We start from the raw sequence: 25,941 nt of genomic DNA on the forward strand, positions 1-25,941 counted from the left end.
TGGTTTCAAATACACAACACAGTGGTTCAACATTTACCCGTATTATCAAGTCCTCACCCCCTCCAGTGCTGTCACTGTCCGTCAATGTAGTAAGATGTTACAGAATCATTAAATGTATTCTCCGTGCTGTACTACCGTCTCCGTGACCAACCTATATTGTCGTCTTGCCAATGGGTTTCAGCCCCCGGCAAGTTCCCTACAGATTCAGTGTGACCAGAGAAATGACAGTCGAACATTTCTTTGGGGTGAAAGGGCTTATTACCCCGCTTGTTTTCCCAGCAGCAGGTCGAGCACTAGCGTCTCTGCCTCCGCCCAGAGCACTGGGCTGAGCCCTCTATATAGCGCAGTGATAGTTCATTGCCTACAGGTGTGGAAGCACTAGCCTAGCAACAGGCCAGTTACATCATCAGGTGGTTTAAGTTCAGTGAGGATCCTGGCCATAGGAACCCCAACTTTCGCAACTGTGATTGCTAATTACTGTGCCCCTTAACCCCCTTCCCTGTTTCCCCCCCTTCTCCCCAACCCCTCCTCTTTGGAAGCCACTAGTCCCTTCTTGGTGTCTATGAGTCTACTGCTATTTTATTCCTTCTGTTTTGCTCTGTTGTTATATTCCATAAATAAGTGAAATCACATGGGATTTGTCTTTTTCCACCTGGCTTATTTCACTGAGCATAATACCCTCTAGCTCCATCCATGTTGTTGCAAATGGCAGGATTTCTTTTCTTTTTATGGCTGAGTAGTATTCCATTGTGTATATGTACCACATCTTCTTTATCCATTCATCTATTGTGGACACTTAGGTTGCTTCCATATCTTGACTATTGTAAATAGTACAGCAATAAACATAGGGGTGCATATATCTTTTCATCTCAGGTTTTTCTTCTGGTAAATTCCAAAGAGTGGAATTACTGGGTCAAATGGTATTTCTATTTTTGGGTTTTTTTTTTTGAGGAAACTCCAGACTGCTTTCCACAACAGCTGCATCAATTTACATTCCCACTGAGAGTGTAGGAGGGTTCCTCTTTCTCTGCATCCTCGCCAGCATTTGTTATTTCTTGCTGAGACCCCATATTCTTACTTCTCTGGATGCATTCTCAGTCTCCTTTGCTTTCTTCTCTGCTTCCTCTACCTGACCTCATAATACTGGAATGCCCAAGTCCCCTGAGTTCTCTTATCTTCTTGCTGAATATTTTCTAGGAGATTTCAGCCAATCTTGTTGCTCTAAACACTTCTACATACAATTTCGTTTCTCCAGCCCACAGATTGTATTCTCCTCTATAGTTCATTGTCTATCTGACATTTTCACTTGGGTCGTTTAAAATTTAGTGTTGTTGCAGGAAAAATGGAAGCTCCCATGGCCAGGATCCCCACCTGACCCTAATCTACTTGCCCACTGCACAGGAGCAATGATAATAATGGGCCTGTCACACAGGTGTATGCTTACACGTGCGTTGGCAATGAGCCATTACTGTCTGTGTTGCTATATAAAGACCTCCACCCAGTGCAGAAGTGGAGGCTGAGGTGGATGTGATTCTAGCACTCAACCTACCACCATGAGAATAAAGCTTGGTATAAGACCTTTCACCCCCAGCATTCCATGGTCGTTATTCGGTCTCACTGAATCCAGAGTGAACTCTCCCAGAGCTGAAATCCTCCGGCCCTACAATGTTCACATTCAAGCTTTGATTGTCCCACCCCAGTCCCACCACATTCATCTCTTTAGCTGTCACCCATCCCCCAGCCCTAAACAACCACTAAAATACTTCCTGTCCCTGTGAATCTGCCTGTGCTGGACATTTCCTATAAATGGAATTACATAACATGTGGTCTTCTGGGGCCGGCCCTTCATTTAGCAGGTGTTGCCAGGTTCCTTCATGCTGTGCTATGTGCCAGTCCTTCGTTCCTTTTTACAGTCACATAGCGCTCCGTCCTATGGCTCCACCATGTTTTATTCACCCACTCATCAGCCAATGGGCATTTGAGTTGTTTCCACCTGTCGGCTCTTCTGAAGAGTGCTGCTGGGAACATTCATGCGGACAGGCGTTCCCACCTCCCCTGGGTGCCCACTAGGAGAGGGCTGCTGGGTCACACAGCACCTCTGCGCTGGAGCATTTGAGGGGCTCCTCGCGGTTTCCCAAAGTGACTGGCGTTCCTCTACTCTTGCCTCTTCCCCATTCTCTTCACATAGCACCTGATGGGGTCTTTAAAAATGAACCCCCAGTCATGTTTCTTCCTTCTTTTAAAATCCTTTGATGATGCCCCATTGTTCTTAGAATTAAATACAAATCATTACCATGGCCCACAGACCCTGCGGCTAGGTAGGTACCAACCTCATGCCTGGACCATCTTGGCTGCTCGTCGGCTCCCCACCCAGTTGCCTTTCTGCTGCTCCAACAGCCCCAGCAACTTTTTCCAAAGGCGTCTATACTCTCCCCCTTCCGCCTGGAATGCTCCTCCCGCTTGGTTAATTTCCTGTGGCTGCTATAACAAAATGCCACTACAGGGGACCTTGAAACAACAGAAACGGATTCTCTCACAGTTCTAGAGGCCAGAGGTCTGAAATCAAGGTGTCACGTACCCTCCGAAGGCCCTGGGTGGGGATCCTTCCTGCCTCTTCCAGCTTCTGGTGGACGCTGGAAATCCTTGGCGTCCGTGGTTCGCAGCCGCACCACCCTGATCTCTGCCATCATCACAAAGCTGTCCTCCTGTGCGTGGCTGTGTCTCTTCTCCTTTACTTAGAAGGACACCAGTCCTGTTGAATTAAGGGCCCACCGTACTTCATTATGACCTCATCTTAACTAATTACATCTGCAACAAGCCTACCAAATAAGGTCATAGTCTGAGGTTCTGGGAGGAACATGAATTTGGGTGACATTATTGAACCTGGTACACCCCTGTTCCTCATGTCTCAGCTCAAACCCTCTCCTTCCCACCCCAATTCCACCCCCACCCTGGTTGACCTCTCCAAACGATTTTGTATTCTGAGCACATCTACCAGTTGTGATTGTTTACTGATGCATTTCCCCACTGGTAGGAAAGCTCCTGGAAGCAACTTCCTGTCAACCTTGCTAATCACCCTCACACTGAAACCCACTGCCTGACTTCAAGCAACTTTTAGGAATTTGGAAGGAGAAAGGAAAGACCCAGGGCCTGCAGGGGGAAGCCCAGACATGGGCCATGCAGGGGCCAATGCCTGGGGCATGACCATCGATGCCCCAGTGCCTGGGTGCTTGGCGGTGCCTGTTCCCACAGCCCATCTCAGCAGCCTCAGTGACAGGGCCAGCTCTCAAGGGCGGGGTTCAGCCATCCAGCCCCTTCTGCACCATGCTGAGCATGGACGCCAGATGGGTATTTAGAAAAGACATGGGCTAGGACCACAGGAGCTACAGTCTGAACTCCCAAGAGAGAAAGCTTCCCTCTGAGATGCCTGTGGAGTGAGAGCGAGGCACTGCCAAACATCTTCTCCAGCACGATGACTGAGTCAGTCCAAAGATGTTCTCTGTCCTGTGCACAGGGGACAGTCTGGGGCAGGGGTCTGGTCTGGTCAGCTCGGGCCGCTTGGACCCGAGGCATTGAAGGTGCCATACCTAGCATGCAGGCGGCCTCAGTCTCCAGGCTGGCTGCCTCCTGTTGTCCCTTTTGAGTTGGAGGCAGTTCGGAGCCAGATGTGGTGAGGAATCGGCAGCCGTCGGAGTGTCAGTCCTTGGAGACGCACCTCCTCAGGAGCCTGGGGCAGAACAGCACCCACTGGGTGTAGTGTGTGTCTGGCGCCTGGCATCCTGTGGCTGCTCTTTGGTTTAAGTACCTGCCAGGAACAGAGCGGGGACTTGTAAACCGAGGTGCAAGATTGCAAACGTGGCTCCATTTCTCCCACCTCCCCACATCCTCACCCTTTACAGTGTGACTTTACAGTGAAAAATGGAGTCGTCTCCCACTCACCTTCAATTCCTAAGGCTGCTGTAGCAAATTACCATCACCTGGATGGCTTAAACAACGGAATCTGTTCTCTCACAGTTCTGGAGATGGAAGTCCGCAGTCAAGGTGTCAGCAGGGCCATGCTCCCTCTGAAGGCTCCAGGGGAGAATCCATCCCACACATCTTTCCTAGCTTCTGGTGGCTACTGTCAATCTTTGGTGTTCCTTGGCTTGTAGCTGCGTCTCTCCCATTTCCGCCTCCTACTTCATGTGTCTTTTGCAATGTGTCTCTGTGACTTCTCCTCCTCTTATGAGGACACTTGTTGGATTTAGGGCTCAACTTAAATCCAGGATGATCTTATCTGGAAAAATCTTAGTTACATCTGCAAAGACACTATTTCCAAATAAGGTCACATTCTTAAGTTCTGAGTGGACATGAGTTTTGGAGGGACACCATTCCACCTACTATACCACCCTTTGAATCTGAACTGGCCTGATGTCTTGCTTCAGCCAACAGAATGTGGTAGAAGTGACCATGTTTAGTTCTAAAGCTATGAAGCTTCTGCTCTCACTTTCTGAACCCTGAGATCACCTGTGGACAACCCTAGACTAGCCCATGAAAGATGAGATGCAACAGGAGGACAGGGGCCTCAGTGATTCCAGCTTGACCTAGAGCCATCTTAGAACAGCTGGCTGCCCATCTGACCCTGAGCTCTTCTCTGAGAGCTACTGAACTCAGAGAAGCCTGGTCCACATCAGTAGGAGCTGATGCCAGCTTAAACTGGCAACCTGAAGAATCAAGACCGCATAAATGATTGTTGTTTTAAGCCACCATGTTTGGGATTATTTGTTACACAGCAAGAGATGACCGATTCACAAGATACGATTGGTTCTGGCCAAGTGGGGGGAGGTGGTGCCATTTCTGGGGGCTGCTGGGTATAACAAAAACTAATGGCTGAGACCTGGACCGTCCAGTAGGGACCTGACAGTGTGCACATTTTCTGCACCACCCTGATGCTCCTGGAACCCCCGGTGCATGCACACCCATATAGTAGTCCGTATACACAGCAGTGCATTAATGTGTATAATACATTCATGTGGGCCCACAGACACAATGGTGCTCCAATAAAGGCATGGAGATGGTGGCAGTGATCCTGACAGAGGCCAAGGTCAAAGCACCCAGACTCAGGAAACAATGAGTCACTGCACCCCAGCTTCTCCATCTTCGCTCACGTGGAAAAAGGCATAGTCCTTCTGGGCCTCAAAGTAATGTGACAGCCAAGAAGTTGCCAGTTTGAAATCCCCGAGATGGGACCCCCCACCTGGCCAGGGCCACGGATTAAGAGTTCAAGAGCCAGCCAGCAGCAGGAACCTCGAACACACTGACTGAAATTAATCACTTGCCTTGCAAGGGTGCTTATTTTCTCCTTTATACCTGGAGAGAAATGGGCCCTGAACTGGAAATTTCCAGAGCAGTTGGCTGAACTTTTTGCCTGAATAGGAACAACTTTCTTTTAAAGTGCAACCATTTGCTCTGCTCAGTTCCACCATTAAAGGACAATGGCCGATTTTCTGTGGACCTGGGATGTTGGGCTTTGTCTAAAGAGTGAGCATGTGGGGAATTTACTAACCTGCCTGTGATTGCCCATGAAAACAGGTTATTTAACAGGATTTAAATACTGTGCTGTGAACCTCAACAGCAGTGAGGAGACAGCTGGAGAATCGGAGTAGTGTATTTCCCTTCTAGGTCTTAATGAGAAGAGGCAGGAAAGGAGAGAGTGAGAGATAAGAGACAGGACAGAACTAGGGCCAAAGGTGGGTGGGATGACCCCAATCAAGAGAGAGTGCCTGCTCTTTTTAAGGTGATAGTGAAATAGGTGTGGATTCATTCAATCACTTTTTCACAAGTTTCATTCAACAAGTGTTTGTTAAAGGATCAGCTAGGCTCAAGGGTCTCAGTGGCATTAAACTAAAATGGGCACTAATCTTTGTGGACTTCCTGGAGGAGGCATTTTGGAGCCAATTCTTAACCTAATATTTTGATGCTCCTACCAACTTCCTGACTTCCCCCACCTTGCTGGCTTGCTAAATGAAGAATGAGTAGATTTTGGGGATTAGAGTCAGGAGGCTGGTTTTTTCATATACTGACTATAATCTTGGGTTATTGTATAGCCTCAGTTTTCTCATCTAGAAAATGGGAACCATACCTAACTCAAGCGATTATCTTCAGAATTAAAAAGTGTACGTAAAGTTTCTGGCACAGTACCAGGCACACAAAAGATACGCACAAGTGTCCAGTTCCTTTCTCTCCCCAGTTGGCTTTGGCTAGGCTACATTACTCTCCTTCTAAAAGTCTTCCCAGGAGTTTGTCTCTTCCAGAAAGCCCCCCTCTGCCTGGACGTTACTGCGTTTGGGGGTGGCTCTGCCCTTCACGGCACTGTGCCCTGTCTCCGAGTGAAGGCTGGGGTCAGGCCTCACGATTCAAGTCTCGGCTCCATGACACACCTACAGTGTGCTATTGAGGGAGACACTGACCCCGTTTAATTCTCCATTTCTCGTTAAGAATGAAGAACACGCTTCACAGGGTTGTTAGGGTCAAACGGGGCAGCCCACGTACCAGCACTTTCCCAGGAGCCAGGCACATAGTATGGGTGCAGTAAGTGAGGCTGTTACCCGTCATCATGACCTTGAATGAGGCGGTCTCCCAGAGAACCCTAGTCTATTCTGCAACTGCCCTTGGTAAAGGAATCTTCTTATTTGAAAAACAAAAACAAAAAGCACCCAGCTCGAGCCCCCCGCCTAGGGAAGGTGCTGGGCGTCTCCTCAGCAGAGTCCTACACCCTCCAAGTGGAAAGATGTTTATATCCAGACTGAATTTGCCCAATTACTGCATCTGCTCACAGCGTACAGTCCCCTCCAGTGCGCACAGAGTCTTTGAAGATGACCGTCCTGGGTGAGGGAACAGAAAACACTCAATGGTCTATACAAATGGCAGGGAACAAACACTCTTTCCCATTTGGCTCCAGGATGTATTACACGGCCTCTTTGTGGGGCAGCCTTACCTCCTCACTCAGTTTTGCTTACTCTGATGTCGAAATGACTTTTCATTTCTAGCAATAGCACCGTCTGAGATAAATGGGCACGTTCATCTAGGGTGGGGTGGGGGTGGGGGGAGGGGGAGGCAGCAAGAGTGGATGAACAGTATAGTACCCCAAATCAGGACCCACAGCCTGAGAGGATTTGTGTGTGAAAGTATCTGGGAGATGGCAATCTGGGGGACGTTGTTTGGTTGCTGAAATCCTGGCATTTCAATGCTTTGTGGGTACAAAGGAGTAGAATTCTTGAAATCAGAGCTGTTCAAAAAGTGTCTGGGGTGTATGGTAACCATAGTAGGTGCAGGGAACCTAATCTTGAATGTTAAGTTTGCAGAAAGACGGAAAACCAGAAGCAAGTAATGAGTCACAGTGGCAGTCTACGGGCACCCACGAGGCTGGGCTTGCCACGGGAGAGGACGTTCTCTGTCAGAGCCGCTCACCACCCTGAACATCAATTCTTTGTCACTATTATTTATTAATTAACTCTCATTAGTTATGGGCCTTCTATTTGCCTAATGGGTGTCCCCGCAGCTCTATCCTGAGCTCATGATAGCAAGGGCTATGCAGTGTCACGACCTCAACAGATTCTTGGTATGTTTGCTGAATGAATGAACAAAAGTGCATTCCTGGAACATGCTCTTTATCTTGGAAGGAAGGGCCCGGAGAGTCAGCACTGAGCCTTTCTGTCTGGTTGGACCCATGAGATGTGCTCTCTGCTACCCTGGCCACCATACTGGAGGAGTCCAACAAGAGCTGTGGGCTGAAGCAGGGGCCCAGCACAGCCTACCCCAACCCCACAGCCGGGCACACGCTGAACTCCATCTGCTTCCTCCTGGTTCCAGCGATGTAGTCCAACATGTACAGAGTCCAAAATGTTGGGGACCAGGAGTGTGGACCCCGATGTAGAGTATCATCCATGCACTGCCCCACTCAGACCTCTTTGTACCCCATGGAGCCACCCCTCCCAGCAGGAAGCCAGCAGAGACAGTGCTGTCCACCCCAGCCCTCTCCCTCGTGCCCTCTTCGTCCTGGCCCCTGGGTCGTATTAACACCATTGCTCCCTCCTTCGTCTCAAGCCTCCAGAATGAGTTGTCAGTGTGAATTAACAGCAATTCCCCAACCTGCCCAGGTGGGGGAAGGGTGGGTCTTGAAAGTGGGCTGAGAAGAGGGAGAAAAGAGAACAAAATACATAGAATTATAAAGGAAAGTAATTATACCGAAACACAGTTACCAAAATATTAAAAAAACCAAATCTGTAGCAATCTGAAGTTTCCAGACTACATATGTGGTAATTCATGTGCTCTTTTATTAACACATTAAAACACAAGATCTAGCTGCAGGTCTGAAAACGACCACAATTTCAAACTGGTGATGAGCATAAGCAATAGTTTGGGGTATCTGCCACAACAGCAATATGGTATGAAATTATCTGTGTTTTCTATTGGGGCAAAGTCTCAAGTGCTGCTATTCATAATTAAAGGAAATGACCCATTTTATTTAAGGTCAATGCAAATAACAATTTTTTCCCCCCACTCACCTTCACAGACCCTGAATTCTATCATGAACCCCAGGACATAAGCCCGTGTCAGGTTAGCGTACCTTTTGTGGTTTGTGCCAGTGTCTGTTTTCTGACTGGTTCCCAGTCACATCATAGAGAGCCCCCTTAGCCTTGGGGGCTGCAGGAATGTGTGTGATAAGCATTCCCACCGTGGAAGAGTAAATGAACCCCTCAGGTTATAGTTTACCTGCTTGACTTAAAATAGATCCCAAGCACCCAAGGACATGGGCTGCTTGGATATCTGGTCTACCCCAATGCAGCATGAATACTGTTCTCCTAAGTCCAGGGCCACAGCAAACAGTGAGAGAGGGGCCTCCCTCTGTCTCTGTCTCTATCAGCTTCCTCACTGGCTTCCTTGGGACCCTCCTTTCCTGTGAACCCCCACGTCCTGGGGTTTCAACACCCAGGGAGATATGCTTGAGTTTTCTTGCATTCTTCATACAGTCACTCCCATGTCACAGAGCCCTCAACCCCTAGAGGCTCCGGGCTAGAGAAGACCTTAGTCTCCTTAGTTGGCTCTGTCACCTACACCCAGGCAAGCCTGGGCCCTGAAACACTGAGAGGCTTGCCCAGGTAATGGTGGTCCCTCAGGTAATGGTGGACATGAGCTCCAAACCATGTTCCATGGTGCCCCAACCAGGGCTCTTGCCACTCTGCCTTTGAGAAGCTGGGAAGACTCCTGAAGGATGGAGGGTGGGCAGCCTGCCCCTGCAGAAACCAGCCCTCAGCCCTTCCCGACGTGCTCCTGAGGAAGGGTGCATGGACGTAGGTCACCAGGACAGTAGGAGAAGCAGGCAATAGGAAATGGCTGCCTGGCAGGAGGTTCTGGGCAGTCGAGGACCCAGGGCTGGAGAGTGGTGGGAAGTGGGGACAGTGCCAGTTGAGCTTGGCACTGCACTGGAGCAGAAGGACAGAAGGGTGAGAGGAGTTCCGGGCAGTTGGGCATGTCACATAATTACAAGAGAAAAATTAGGCCAGAGCCCGGCTCTCTCTTCCTCTGTCTGAGTGATCATCACCCTTATTATAAAGCAACTAATTATTAGCCTGGTTCATTAACAATTATAAATCTCTAACTCTAGAACTTCATTAAAAAAATGACAAGTTAGCACTTAATTATTTTCCCAACTGCCTGGATCATGCATAGCGTTAATATACCAGGTTGCCATGGCTCTTAGGAGCCCTGATACTGGGGAGGGGTCCCTGCTTTGCATCCCATTCAGAAACCTGGGTGTCTCAGACTGGCTGAAATCAAATATCCTGAGATGTGAGAAGTGGAGAAATAGTGGTGAACTGTCTTCTCCTTCTGCTTTTCAGTAAAAATAGAAACAACACATTTACTGAGCATTTCTGAGTGCCAGGTGTTTGACGTGCCTTATCATATTTAAATCTCTCCATAGTCACACGGAGCTGATATTGTTAATCTCCATGTTACTGATACAGAACATGAGGTCATGACGCTTGTCATATAGGTCACAGGGAGCCAACATAGGACGTCCCCAAGGTTGTCCAGACTCAAAGCCCATACCAGTAACCACTACTGCACGTTCAGCCGCAACTCATTAGTGGAGAGGCTGGCTCTGATGAGTTAAGAGCCCTGGGTAGGTGATGGCCAGGACCCTCTATAACCAAATGCTTCCTAAGACACGCCTGCTGAGGGAAGGATAGCCCATTGGATCCTGGTGGGTCCTAGAACGGGGCTGGGCAGGTGGATGGAAGAACGCTTCCAATTCCTAGAGCTGACATTGTTGCTAACCCTACAGCTGTCACGCCAGTGGCTTTCCCAGGAGCCTCATCCTCCCCCAGTATAACATAAGGAATATGTGTTAGACGATTCTTGCAGCTCTGACACTGCTTTGGGTGGTCCAGTAAAGAACCTTCTGGTCATCACAGACAGCAACTCTACCTACAGCCTGAGGTTCACAGCCCTAGTGAGAAGCTAACACTATAAAATACCCAGACCGCAAAATTTAAAGAAATGAATGATTTACGTGACTTGTGCATTTGAACCCATGTGATTATGTGGGAGTGGGAGGTGAGGAGAATGGGAGGTATTCATAGGATGGAAGAACAGGGGCTAGTTACTCACACAATCTTTGTCATGGGTTCAAATCCCAGGCCTATAGGTTATAAGGACTCAAAAAATGGATGGCTTAACAAATATGATCAAGTCCCATCAGGATGAGAACATGGAAGCCAGAGAATGCGTTGTGGGTGAGGCCCATTCCTTCCATCCTACAGACCTAGGAAGGCTTCCTGAAGGAGGGGAACCCTTCAAGTCAGGGCCAGGTGAGCAAGCAGGTTGGCTAAGGAGGGCAAGTGTCCAAATGCCAACCCACAGGCTCAATAAAAGTCAAGGGAGAAACCCCTGGGAGGGTGGGAGGAATCCCTGGACAAGCAGCTTGGGGAGGATGTGCACAGCTGAGCAGCAACGATCCTGAGAGTGGTCTTGAGGAGGACAGTGTGGTTCTCCACAGGACTCGTGCATCCTGAGGGCTTGTAAGTCTGGGGTCAGAAACAAATAGCCAAAAGCAGTCATGATGTGGACTGACACTCATGAGGGACTCCTGAAATGCTTCACATGTGTTAGCTCATTTAACTTTCACACCAACCCAAATGTCATCCCCACTGTGCAGATGGGGAGACTGAGGCACAGAGCAGTGGTCCCACAGCCTGGAAGCAGAGGAGTCAGGACTTGAACTAAATAGTCTGGATCCAAGACCGTCTGATCTTAACCACTAGACTGAACTGCCCTGATGAAGAAGTTGAGCCCCTTCTAGGAGGAAAGGAAAAAAAAGATGCTCTAACAGCAAAATATTGTTTCCCACTGTGCTAATGCAGGCTGCTATCTGCCGGGGCACCCACATCTTCGTCGGAGCCTGCTGCCCTCCCATGAGGTGCACTTGGTGACGACAAGGGGTCCCAGGAGCAGTGAGCTCCTGGTGGGTCCGGGCCATCCCTTAATCCCCAACTCCCAGCAGTGCCTGGCACCTCCTGGGGGACTCCTGAGGACACGAAGCACAGCGTCCTCTGCTGGCTGGAATGAGAACACACCCTGGAGAGAAGCCCAGGCCAGAAGGAAGCCCAAGTTAATTGGACCTTGGGAACAAGATTCTTTTAGAGAGAAGCTCCAAGCAATTCCTGGCATCGATAACAAGGAGAAAGAGGAAAATTGGATAAGGACAAGATGACTGCACTGACCGTCAAACATATACCCTACGTTCAGGACTGCAGCCGAGGAGGTCATCCGGAGTCGGGGCACCCAGACTGGGGGTCTGAGGACATTCTTGGCGAGGAGAATCTTTGTTTCTCAAACATAAAGACTAAAGGAGAGGTCGACTGTGACTCCCCTGGGAGGGCCAGGAGGGGGTTCTTGGTGCTCACAATTGACCCTTAGAGCTTGGCTGAAGGCACACGAGTGACCTTTGAGCATTAAAATGACACCAATGAGTGAACACTGCAGAAGAGACTCCAACCAGCCAGGATCAGCTGAGTGGGGAAAGCGGAAATGGGCTGCCTTGCCACCCAGTGAGCTCCCTGCCCACCAAAGTATTCAAGAGAGTCTGGGTGACCCCCTGGTAGAAATCAACCTCTAGGATAGGGATTGACGACATCATGACAACCAACAGCCTGATGAGACAGGTCCCATTTGTAGCTCATTTTCCCTAAGGTCCAGAGAGGCTAAGAAACAGTCCAAGGTCACCCAGGGCCAGGGCTTTCCCCAGGCTGACCCCAGCTGCAGAGCGCATGTGTTTATGGCCATCCTCTCCACCCCCTCTGTAAGACAGCCCACCCCAGGTCAAAGGGCCTGTCCTGTCCTGAGATGCTGAGGTTCTGCCAGGAGACCCCCATCGCCTGGAGACCCTGGGCCCAGTTAGAACACCCCCTATTGCCCAGACCCTAGCCCCTTGCCTCTTCCTCCCTTAGCCCCTGCCTGGCCTCTGGCCAGGCTGACCTCACTAGGGAAAGCCCTGACACGGGGCTAGTCAGAGGCCAGCCATACGCTGCCCCCCTCAGCTCATCCCTGAAGCTCTGGGGACACTCCCCTCCAGCTGACCACGGCGCGCCCCTCCCTCCAGCAACCCACACTGTCAAGCAGGGCTTACAGAGACCGTGGCAGGTGACTCCTTCCTGCCTGGGAACAGCACCTCTCAGCAAACTGACAGGTAATTGGCCCCTAAATCCCCAGGGAGACGTGGGGAGGATGAGGAAAAATTACGGCTGTGGAACTGAGTCTTAAAAACTATATCACCTTTGCTGACAGAGTAATTACTCCTTTTTCTTGAGATTTAGTGCAGATCTCCAATCCTTAAACAGTTGAGGGGTATTTTAAGGGCTCTTCTTTTCCATTCTCTCCTTCCCCTTGGCCTGTGGAGGCTGGATTCCTGGCACTTGCCAGCTTCTCCACCTCTCCTAGGAAACAAAAGTTCCCTGGGCTGCCATGTGCCAAGTGGGGGCAGGATGGAGAGACACCAGGAGGAAGGGGCCTTGACCCAGGACTCAGTGACTGGGCGAGCCTGGGGCAGGAAGCAGCACAGTCCTGAATGACCCCTGGCCGCCTATTGGGACGTACAGGAAGTCCCCCTGCTTGCAGGGGCCCACTCCTAGCCGAAGGGGCAGAGGCCACCTGCAGGCAGGCCCCTCCTGGCCCCAGAAGACAATGCCCAGAAGGGGATCTCTGGCATGGAGCAAGCTGCAGGACCCCCAGAGCAGCTTGCAGCCCAGGAGCGATGGGTCAGTGGGGAGAGACCCCAGTCCTGGCCCCCAGGTGATGAACCCCAGGTGCCCAGAGCAGTCACCCACTTACCCACTAAGGCACCCTTACCCCAGCTTTCCTTCTTCCTCGTTTCTGTCCCTGCCCCCTCGCATACTTCCCAGGACCGGCCCCCAGACAAACTACTGCTCCCAAATCCTCCCCTCAGGGCCAGCTTTGGGGGAAGCCCAAACTTAAGACCCCTCCGCCAGGGCCTGGCTGCAGGGCCGCGTGGGCACTGCCTTCTGTTTGGAGGTGGGTGTTCTCTGAATGAAGAGAACACCTCCTGGACGGTTGGGTGTCCCCAGGGCCGCCACCCCAATGGCTGCAATGTTCTGGAGAGGCAGTGCCCCTCTCCCAGAAGTAAGGAAAGGGGTTTAAAGACCTGAAGTCTACAAGCCACAGATACCTGTGTCCCCAAGAGTGGGACACTCTTACTCCTGCCTTTGGGTCCACGGGAGGGTCCTCCTGTGATAAATACCTAGGATGCGAGAAGTCATGTGGCCTCCTTAATGTCCCCTAAGCTCTTGGGAAGAGCTGACCTGGGACTCGGAGCCTGCAGTCACACCAGTCCTGCTTCACCACCCAGTGGGATCACAATCAGAGCTACAGGGTTTATCTTTTTTTTTTTTTTTTTTTTTTTTTATTTTAATAATTATTTTTTATTGAAGGGTAGTTGACACACAGTATTACATTACATGAGTTTCAAGTGTACAACACAGTGGTAGAATATTTATATACATAATTCTAGGTTCCAGCTATCACCCTACCAGGCTGTTACAATATCTTGACTATATTCCTTATGCTATACATTACATCCCGGTTACTAATTTATTTTACCATTGGAAGTCTGTCCTTTTTTTTTTTTTTTTTTTTTTTTTTTTTTGTGAGGGCATCTCTCATATTTATTGATCAAATGGTTGTTAACGACAATAAAATTCTGTATAGGGGAGTCAATGCTCAATGCACAATCATTATTCCACCCCAAGCCTAATTTTTGTCAGTCTCCAATCTTCTGAGGCATAACAAACAAGTTCTTACATGGAGAACAAATTCTTACATAATGAATAAGTTACATAGTGAACAGTACAAGGGCAGTCATCACAGAAACTTTCGGTTTTGCTCATGCATTATGAACTATAAACAGTCAGTTCAAATATGAATACTCATTTGGTTTTTATACTTGATTTATATGTGGATACCACATTTCTCTCTTTATTATTATTATTTTTAATAAAATGCTGAAGTGGTAGGTAGATACAAGATAAAGGTAGAAAACATAGTTTAGTGTTGTAAGAGAGCACATGTAGATGATCAGGTGTGTGCCTGTAGACTATGTGTTAATCCAAGCTAGACCAGGGCAATAAAACATCCACGTATGCAGAAGATTTCTCTCAGAACGGGGGGGTGAGGTTCTAAGCCTCACCTCTGTTGATCCCCAATTTCTCACCTGATGGCCCCCCTGCGACTGTGCCTGTCTTAGGTTGTTCCTCCCTTGAGGAATCTTACCCGTCTCTGGCTAACCAGTCATCTTCCGGGGCCATACAGGGAAATGTGAAGTTGGTAAGTGAGAGAGAAGCCTTATTGTTTGAAAAAGTTAGCTTTTTACTTCTTTGCATATTTATGCCCTGTGGCTTCTATGCCCAGCATTTGTCTTGAGGTATCTTTACCACTTGGAAGAATTATGATACTCGGTAAATTTGATATGAGGCACGAATTCTATTTAAGGGTTGTAATTAGGAAGGAAGAAGAAAAGCTATAGAAGTAGCAGGCGGAAGAAAACATGGGAAGATTGATTATTTCTTTGATATATCTTCTTGTAGAGTAACTTCAGCATGTATAGGTTTTAAGCTACTACTTAAATTGCACACACACATTAACATAATAGGAGTACAGTTACATAACCAAAGCATATCTGTAATTACCAGCCATCTCCAGTGAAACCAAGAAAACCAGTTAGGCACCTTAGGCATTTGTGAAAACTTATCTAAGATATGGTGGATATTGTCCAACTGAACTTGAACAGTCTGAGAGAAATCAGACAAATTAAAACAACCCATTCCTGGGGACTGTTCACATGCCATATGTTCTTTTAACAATAAATAGTTTGTAGTTGTAAGACTTTGGAGCGCTACAATTTGCACTTCTCCAAATTCTTGGTTGAGTTCCAACAGTATAGATCCAGTCCAATTTTGTTGTTTTACTGTATGCACAGGCCAGCTTAGATATCTCCTTCCTCATTCCCATGGCAGGTCCAGGAACTGGTGGGATGAGTGCATCTACAGCTGTAGCAGTGCGTGGATCTTTGTTGGGGTTTTTTGATGATCATCTTCTGGCATGAGTCTTCCAGAGGGTGCAGATGTTGGAAGTTCTTTTTCATATTGTATCTTAGTTCATTTTCGGGGTAGCCCAATTAGGCTTTGATCCTCTGTATAAACACAAACAGACCCTTTGCCTACACTTTTATATGCCCTTTATACCCTTGTGTAGAATTCGTTGGAGGTTACCACACAGGAACTGCCCTTTTTTTTTTTTTTTTTTTGCTATCACTAATCTACACTTACATGACGAATATTATGTTTACTAGGCTCTCCCCTATACCAGGTCTCCCCTATAAACCCCTTTACAGTCACTGTCCATCAGCATAGCAAAATGTTGTAGAATCACTACTTGCCTTCTCTGTGTTGTACAGCCCTCCCTTTTCTCCTACCCCCCCATGCATGTTAATCTTAATACCCCCCTACTTCTCCCCCCCTTATCCCTCCCTACCCACCCATCCTCCCCAGTCCCTTTCCCTTTGGTACCTGTTAGTCCATTCTTGAGTTCTGTGATTCTGCTGCTGTTTTGTTCCTTCAGTTTTTCCTTTGTTCTTATATTCCACAGATAAGTGAAATCATTTGGTATTTCTCTTTCTCCGCTTGGCTTGTTTCACTGAGCATAATACCCTCCAGCTCCATCCATGTTGCTGCAAATGATTGGATTTGCCCTTTTCTTATAGCTGAGTAGTATTCCATTGTGTATATGTACCACATCTTCTTTATCCATTCATCTATTGATGGACATTTAGGTTGCTTCCAATTCTTGGCTATTGTAAATAGTGCTGCAATAAACATAGGGGTGCATCTGTCTTTCTCAAACTTGATTGCTGCATTCTTAGGGTAAATTCCTAGGAGTGCAATTCCTGGGTCAAATGGTAAGTCTGTTTTGAGCATTTTGATGTACCTCCATACTGCTTTCCACAATGGTTGAACAAGTTTACATTCCCACCAGCAGTGTAGGAGGGTTCCCCTTTCTCCACAGCCTCGCCAACATTTGTTGTTGTTTGTCTTTTGGATGGCAGCCATCCTTACTGGTGTGAGGTGATACCTCATTGTAGTTTTAATTTGCATTTCTCTGATAATTAACGATGTGGAGCATCTTTTCATGTGTCTGTTGGCCATCTGTATTTCTTTTTTGGAGAACTGTCTGTTCAGTTCCTCTGCCCATTTTTTAATTGGGTTATTTGTTTTTTGTTTGTTGAGGCGTGAGAGCTCCTTATATATTCTGGACGTCAAGCCTTTATCGGATGTGTCATTTTCAAATATATTCTCCCATACTGTAGGGATCCTTCTTGTTCTATTGATGGTGTCTTTTGCTGTACAGAAGCTTTTCAGCTTAATATAGTCCCACTTACTCATTTTTGCTGTTGTTTTCCTTGCCCGGGGAGATATGTTCAAGAAGAGGTCACTCATGTTTATGTCTAAGAGGTTTTCGCCTATGTTTTCTTCCAGGAGTTTAATGGTTTCATGGCTTACATTCAGGTCTTTGATCCATTTTGAGTTTACTTTTGTATATGGGGTTAGACAATGGTCCAGTTTCATTCTCCTACATGTAGCTGTCCAGTTTTGCCAGCACCACCTGTTGAAGAGACTGTCATTTCGCCATTGTATGTCCATGGCTCCTTTATCAAATATTAATTGACCATATATGTCTGGGTTAATGTCTGGATTCTCTAGTCTGTTCCATTGGTCTGTGGCTCTGCTCTTGTGCCAGTACCAAATTGTCTTGATTACTATGGCTTTATAGTAGAGCTTGAAGTTGGGGAGTGAGATCCCCCCTACTTTATTCTTCTTTCTCAGGATTGCTTTGGCTATTCGGGGTCTTTGGTGTTTCCATATGAATTTTTGAATTATTTGTTCCAGTTCATTGAAGAATGTTGCTGGTAGTTTCATAGGGATTGCATCAAATCTGTATATTGCTTTGGGCAGGATGGCCATTTTAACGATATTAATTCTTCCTAGCCACGAGCATGGGATGAGTTTCCATCTGTTAGTGTCCCCTTTAATTTCTCTTAAGAGTGACTTGTAGTTTTCAGAGTATAAGTCTTTTACTTCTTTGGTTAGGTTTATTCCTAGGTATTTTATTTTTTTTGATGCAATTGTGAATGGAGTTGTTTTCCTGATTTCTCTCTCTGTTGGTTCATTGTTAGTATATAGGAAAGCCACAGATTTCTGTGTGTTGATTTTGTATCCTGCAACTTTGCTGTATTCCGATATCAGTTCTAGTAGTTTTGGGGTGGAGTCTTTAGGGTTTTTTATGTACAGTATCATGTCATCTGCAAATAGTGACAGTTTAACTTCTTCTTTACCAATCTGGATTCCTTGTATTTCTTTATTTTGTCTGATTGCCGTGGCTAGGACCTCCAGTACTATGTTAAATAACAGTGGAGAGAGTGGGCATCCCTGTCTAGTTCCCGATCTCAGAGGAAATGCTTTCAGCTTCTCGCTGTTCAATATAATGTTGGCTGTGGGTTTATCATAGATGGCCTTTATTATGTTGAGGTACTTGCCCTCTATTCCCATTTTGCTGAGAGTTTTTAACATGAATGGATGTTGAACTTTGTCAAATGCTTTTTCAGCATCTATTGAGATGATCATGTGGTTTTTGTCTTTCTTTTTGTTGATGTGGTAGATGATGTTGATGGACTTTCGAATGTTGTACCATCCTTGCATCCCTGGAATGAATCCCACTTGGTCATGGTGTATGATCCTTTTGATGTATTTTTGAATTCGGTTTGCTAATATTTTGTTGAGTATTTTTGCATCTACGTTCATCAGGGATATTGGTCTGTAGTTTTCTTTTTTGGTGGGGTCTTTGCCTGGTTTTGGTATTAGGGTGATGTTAGCTTCATAGAATGAGTTTGGGAGTATCCCCTCCTCCTCTATTTTTTGGAAGACTTTAAGGAGAATGGGTATTATGTCTTCCCTGTATGTCTGATAAAATTCCGAGGTAAATCCATCTGGCCCGGGGGTTTTGTTCTTTGGTAGTTTTTTGATTACCTCTTCAATTTCATTGCTGGTAATTGGTCTGTTTAGATTTTCTGTTTCTTCCTGGGTCAATCTTGGAAGGTTATATTTTTCTAGGAAGTTGTCCATTTCTCCTAGGTTTCCCAGCTTGTTAGCATATAGGTTTTCATAGTATTCTCCAATAATTCTTTGCATTTCCGTGGGGTCCGTCGTGATTTTTCCTTTCTCGTTTCTGATACTGTTGATTTGTGTTGACTCTCTTTTCTTCTTAATAAGTCTGGCTAGAGGCTTATCTATTTTGTTTATTTTCTCGAAGAACCAGCTCTTGGTTTCATTGATTTTTGCAATTGTTTTATTCTTCTCAATTTTATTTATTTCTTCTCTGATCTTTATTATGTTCCTCCTTCTGCTGACCTTAGGCCTCATCTGTTCTTCTTTTTCCAATTTCGATAATTGTGACATTAGACCATTCATTTGGGATTGCTCTTCCTTTTTTAAATATGCTTGGATTGCTATATACTTTCCTCTTAAGACTGCTTTTGCTGTGTCCCACAGAAGTTGGGGCTTAGTGTTGTTGTTGTCATTTGTTTCCATATATTGCTGGATCTCCATTTTGATTTGGTCATTGATCCATTGATTATTTAGGAGCGTGTTGTTAAGCCTCCATGTGTTCGTGAGCCTCTTTGCTTTCTTTGTACAGTTTATTTCTAGTTTTATGCCTTTGTGGTCTGAAAAGTTGGTTGGTAGGATTTCAATCTTTTGGAATTTTCTGAGGCTCTTTTTGTGGCCTAGTATGTGGTCTATTCTGGAGAATGTTCCATGTGCACTTGAGAAGAATGTATATCCCGCTGCTTTTGGATGTAGAGTTCTATAGATGTCTATTAGGTCCATCTGCTCTACTGTGTTGTTCAGTGCTTCCGTGTCCTTACTTATTTTCTGCCCAGTGGATCTATCCTTTGGGGTGAGTGGTGTGTTGAAGTCTCCTAGAATGAATGCATTGCAGTCTATATCCCCCTTTAGTTCTGTTAGTATTTGTTTCACATATGCTGGTGCTCCTGTGTTGGGTGCATATATATTTAGAATGGTTATATCCTCTTGTTTGACTGAGCCCTTTATCATTATGTAGTGTCCTTCTTTATCTCTTGTTACTTTCTTTGTTTTGAAGTCTATTTTGTCTGATATTAGTACTGCAACCCCTGCTTTCTTCTCACTGTTGTTTGCTTGAAATATGTTTTTCCATCCCTTGACTTTTAGTCTGTACATGTCTTTGGGTTTGAGGTGAGTTTCTTGTAAGCAGCATATAGATGGGTCTTGCTTTTTTATCCATTCTGTTACTCTGTGTCTTTTGATTGGTGCATTCAACCCATTAACATTTAGGGTGACTATTGAAAGATATGTACTTATTGCCATTGCAGGCTTTAAATTCGTGGTTACCAAAGGTTCAAGGTTAGCCTCTTTAGTATCTTACTGCCTAACTTAGCTCGCTTATTGAGCTGTTATATACACTGTCTGGAGATTCTTTTCTTCTCTCCCTTCTTGTTCCTCCTCCTCGATTCTTCATATGTTGGGTGTTTTGTGCTGTGCTCTTTCTAGGAGTGCTCCCATCTAGAGCAGTCCCTGTAAGATGTTCTGTAGAGGTGGTTTGTGGAAAGCAAATTCCCTCAGCTTTTGTTTGTCTGGGAATTGTTTAATCCCACCGTCATATTTGAATGATAGTCGTGCTGGATACAGTATCCTTGGTTCAAGGCCCTTCTGTTTCATTGTATTAAATATATCATGCCATTCTCTTCTGGCCTGTAGGGTTTCTGTTGAGAAATCTGACGTTAGCCTGATGGGTTTCCCTTTATAGGTGACCTTTTTCTCTCTAGCTGCCTTTAACACTCTTTCCTTGTCCTTGATCTTTGCCATTTTAATTATTATGTGCCTTGGTGTTGCCCTTCTTGGATCCTTTCTGTTGGGGGTTCTGTGTATTTCCGTGGTCTGTTTGATTACTTCCTCCCCCAGTGTGGGGAAGTTTTCAGCAATTATTTCTTCTAAGATACTTTCCATCTCTTTGCCTCTCTCTTCTTCTTCTGGGACCCCTATAATACGGATATTGCTCCTTTTAGATTGGTCACACAGTTCTCTTAATATTGTTTCATTCCTGGAGATCCTTTTGTCTCTCTCTATGTCAGCTTCCATGCGTTCCTGTTCTCTGATTTCAATTCCATCAATGGCCTCTTGCATTCTATCCATTTTGCTTATAAACCCTTCCAGAGTTTGTTTCATTTCTGCGATCTCCTTTCTGGCATCTGTGATCTCCCTCCGGACTTCATCCCATTTCTCTTGCGTATTTCTCTGCATCTCTGTCAGCATGTTTATGATTCTTATTTTGAATTCTTTGTCAGGAAGACTGGTTAGGTCTGTCTCCTTCTCTGGTGTTGTCTCTGTGATCTTTGTCTGCCTGTAGCTTTGCCTTTTCATGGTGATAGGAATAGTCTGCAGAACTGGGACGAGTGACGGCTGGAAGGACTTCCCTTCTTGTTGGTTTGTGGCCCTCCTCTCCTGGGAGAACAGCGACCTCTAGTGGCTTGTGCTGCGCAGCTGCGCGCAGACAGGGTTTCTGCTTCCTGCCCGGTTGCTATGGAGTTAATCTCCGCTGTTGCTGTGGGCGTGGCCTGGCTCGGGCAGCTGCTCCAAAATGGTGGAGTCGCGTTGGAGCAGGGGCTGCTGGGAGGCTATTTATCTCCGTAAGGGGCCTCCCTGCTCCCTGCAGCCCAGGGGTTAGGGTGCCCAGAGGTCCCGGATTCCCTACCTCTGGATTAAGTGGCCCGCCCTGCCCCTTTAAGACTTCCAAAAAGCACCCGCCAAAACAAAACAACGACCACAAAAAAAAACAAGAAAAAAAATTTTTTTAATTAAAAAAAAAAAAAATTTTTATTTAAAAAAAAAAAAGGTGGTCGTTCGTTTTTCTTTATTCTCCGGTGCCAGCCTCAGGCCTCTGCTCACCGGTCTTTCTGCCCTGTTTCCCTAATATTGGGGTCCCTGTCCCTTTAAGACTTCCAAAAAGCGCTCGCCAAAACAAAGCAGCAAAAAAGAAAAAAAAAAAAAAAAAAATGGTCGCGCGCTTTTCTTATGTCCTCTGTCGCCCAGCCTCCAGTGCCTGCTCACTGTTCTTGCTGCCCCGTTTTCCCAGTATCGAGGGCCCTACACTCTGGCCCGGATGGCTGGGGCTGGGTGTTCGGCAGCCCTGGGCTCCGTCTCCCTCCCGCTCTGCCTGCTCTTCTCCCGCCGGGAGCTGGGGGGAGGGGCGCTCGGCTCCCGCGGGGCCGAGGCTTGTATCTTACCCCCTTCGCGAGGCGCTGGGTTCTCTCAGGTGTGGATGTGGTCTGGATATTGTCCTGTGTCCTCTGGTCTTTATTCTAGGAAGGGTTGTCTTTGTTATATTTTCATAGATATATGTTGTTTTGGGAGGAGATTTCCGCTGCTCTACTCACGCCGCCATCTTCCGCCCCACCCCTACAGGGTTTATCTTTAAGTGGCTGTCAGGGCAGCCTTGAGAAGTAGAGGCAGAGGACGCAGCAGATTATCCTGGGCCAACACTGGCAAGACCTCAGGAGACAGACCACAGAGTCCACGGCCGAGGAGTCCACGGTTCAGGGAGACAGGAAAGCGAGCTCGAGCCAACAGCTTCCAGACAGCTTCAGAAAGCACTCTTGGCAATGCCAAGTGCCAGGGTTTGCATGAGACTTTGTGCCAGACTCTGGCACTCATGAAGACACCTCGGGGAAGACAGAAGTGGGAGCTGAACAGAAGTTTATTTCCTAAGGCAGCCAGGTCTGTGCTGAGCCACTGGGCAGAACCTCCCACCTCAGGCCTTGCCGTCTTGGAGTCTTGGGGCCCCGCACAAGCAAGCTGGATCCCCCATCTCAGCTCCCTGGCATGTCTGTGCAATCTCATCGCACACCTGCAACACGACGGCCATCCCTCGACACGGCGCCATCCTCTTTCCTATAGGAGAGTTGTGATAACTGACATTCTGGGTACCCAGTGTTTGCCCAGCAGTGTTCTGATCATTACATATATTAATCTCTCAATCCTTCAAGCAACTCTGTGAGGAAGGTATTGTTACTCTCTCTGTGTTGGAGACAAGGAAATGGAGACACACAGAGCTCCCCTCACTGGCCCACAGCCGCACGCCCACTTGATGGCAGAACTGAGGCAGTCTGGTGGCAGAGCGGGCTTGTCACCACGAGTTGAGACACCCTTGACGTTGATGGCTAAGCTCAGTGTAGGAATGGGATCTTGGAAAATGGTATCTCCGATCTCTCCTCCTTGCTTCTCCCTGCTTAGATCTTGGACGTTTTTCACCAGGTAGGTGTGATGGTTAATTGTGTGTCAACTTGACTGGGTCACTAGCCCAGACATTGGTCAAACGTTGCTCTGGGTGTGTCTGTGATGGCCTGTGAGGATTTGAATCAGTAGCCTGAGGAAAGCAGATGGCCCTCCTAATGTGCATGGGCCTCATCCAAGATCTAAATAGAACAAGAAGACTGAGCAAGAGGGAACCCCTCCCTGCCTGACTACTGAGGGGGGACATGGGCATTCCTGCCTGCAGATTCAACGGAAACAGGGGCTCTTCCTGGACTCGAGCCTGCTGGCTCATGAACTACGACTTGCGCCTTCAGCTCTCCTGGCCCTCAGGCCTCTGGGCTTAGACTAGAACCACACTACAGGCTCTCCTCAGCTTCCAGCTTGCTGACAGCAGGCCATGGAACTTTCGGCCTCCATAATCACATAAGCCAATTTCCTATGACAAATTTCTTTCAACACACACATATGTATATGCATCCTATGGGTTCTATTTCTCTGTAGAATCCTGGCTAAGAGTGGGGTCATGCACTTTGCTTCGTGAGCACCAAATGCCCTTCTTTGGGGACATCATCACTGCCCCGGTCAACGCAATGCCACTGGCAGAGGCCGGCCTCGGAGAGATGTGGCAGGAAAGATCAGCAGAAGGTCACCTGGAGTCATCACAGGGTGGTCTGGTCAGAACTAGCCTGGACACAGACAGCACATGAAATAGCTTTGGGTCTTCTCCAATTCTGGGGACAATGGGACATAAAGGTACTGGATATCGGGGCCATCCAGAATCCAAACCCCCTCCCTATGTTTGGGAGAAGTCCCTGATATATAATTAAAGCATGCCAGTAACTCGCCCTGCCAGCCTCCCTGACCCATGACCAGGCTTGGCAATCAGATGCATCCTGCCGGGACTTTGCATCTGCATCTGGCCACACAGATAAGCAGCACAAGTGGAGAAGGTGTGGTAGTGGCAGCAGTTACCGTCCAGTTCTCAGGGACAGCAGCTGTGGCAGCTTCAGTGGCACCCTGAATGCAAGGTCGGCAACCCGAGGCCCCTGGCTCTCCACGGAGATGTGGGGTCCTTGCTGGGCCAGTCCCGCACCTAGAACACTGACTAATGGAACCCCCCATGGGCCAGGTGCTCAACATATCACCCACACGCTCTTGGTCAGCCTTCCACAGACCTTTGAGGAAGGCAGCCTTATTGCCACAAAACTGAGGCTCAGAGAGGCTGAGTAATTTTGCCCAAGGTCACACAGCTTTTGGTGGAGCTTGTATGCAAACCCGACTTAGAGTGACTCAAAGCCTGTACAGTTAGCCGCCAAGATCCCCAGCCCCTTTTCCCCTTGGGTTCTTTCCCCACCGCCTTAATTATACCAATAAGCAAGGAAGAAAGACAAGAAAACCCACCGCGCCGAGACGGGCCGAGGAGCCAAACCATTTCTGAGCTGGATGCTTTACTCCCAGCCTTCCAAGAGGTGTCAGGGGCTCTTTAATTTCCAGTTGCAGCACGAACACAGCCCTGATACATATTCACAAGCTGGCGATGGCAGCTGCACAATGCCTGGCCATCAACCCTAACCTAGGCATTCCGCGAGCATCTGACGATCCACTTTAATGCAGAGGCACATGAGTGCTGAGGAGCAGACACTGTACCCCAAATCCACGGCTGAGGGCACGTGGCACCATCCACCCTCCCAGTGGCCACGTCAGTATTTTGCGACCGCTACAGCGGCGGCTGGTGACACATGTATTAATAGGTAGCCCAGGAGCTATAGGACACGCAGCCCAAGGGAAGACAGAATGTCAGGGATTTATGCACTCCAGCCCATCCGCCCTGCTCCTGGCACCGCAGGTGGCTGAGTTGAAAGCCTCTTTCCTGGTGAAGGTGAGCAGAGATGGTCGTTTTTCTGGCATTGATCCGTGGGTTTTTCATTTGCCGGATACTTGCAGGTGGCAGCCAAAGGGAGGGCCTTCCCCTGATCTGCCCAGGAGGAGCCAAGGGAGGAGCGGGCCCAGGGGCAGGAGGAGCAGGGGGCTCAGGGCTGTTAGCTTCACAAATCACTGGAGCCCCGGGGAGGTGCGGGAATGGGGAAGCTGTGGGCCACGTCCAGCCCCACAGAGCTGGAGCCAAAGCTGAAAGATTGAGGTCAGTGCATCCGGAAGCACTTGATATTCTAGCCACGGGCCTCCCGAGGCCCAGCCTGGCCCCTGGCTCTGCCTCCCCGCCGCCGCCTCTCCCCTGCCAGCCTCCAGCCCTCCAGCGCTCAAGGCTCACCCACTGCTCCACTCAGCCCTCTCTTCTGACCGCCATTGGCTGCAGTTCAGTGTCCTTCCGGCAGGTGCCTCCTCTCTGGACGTGGGAGGCCCCCCAGAGATTGGCTCCCAGGCCTCAGCTGGCACCCCCACCTCCTGAGCAGGCCTGTGGCCCACCTGCCTCCTACAGAAAACGTTTTGGAATCCAGCCTGAGCGCACATTGGTTCTCTGTTGTTTTGCGGCAGTGAACCCTGGGCACGTTACTTAGGTTCTCTCAGCCTTGACTTTGCGAATGTGCAGTGAGCAGCAGCTGCCTTATGGTGTTGTAATGAAGTTAAATAAAACTATAGCTTCAAGTGAGAGATTTCCCCCAGGTATAATCCTAACTGTTTCCCACGGAGAGGCCTCATACCACAGAGGCCCTTGTGTTCCAGCTGCCCTGATGGGTCAGGAGACACGGAGATGGGCCTGGAGCTAGCACGAGTGCCTGGGTAACTGAACTCCTTGAACAACAGAGGAAAACGTAGAGCTTTTGAGATTGAGGGATGGAGAATAAGAAAAGGAGCCATCAAGATGCAGAGAGGAGGCCAGGGCACCGTCAGGGACATGATGGCTGGTGAACATTGATGTTGTCCTGCTGGCCACAGCATCTCATGACCAGGACGTGGCAAAACTTCTCTATTTCTCTCCAAAATACCAAAGATTTTGAAAAATTAAAGGAGGTGGGAGGGGTGGTTT

The sequence above is a fragment of the Manis pentadactyla genome, chromosome 4, assembly GCF_030020395.1.
Source record: "Manis pentadactyla isolate mManPen7 chromosome 4, mManPen7.hap1, whole genome shotgun sequence".
Classification (NCBI taxonomy): Eukaryota; Metazoa; Chordata; class Mammalia; order Pholidota; family Manidae; genus Manis; species Manis pentadactyla.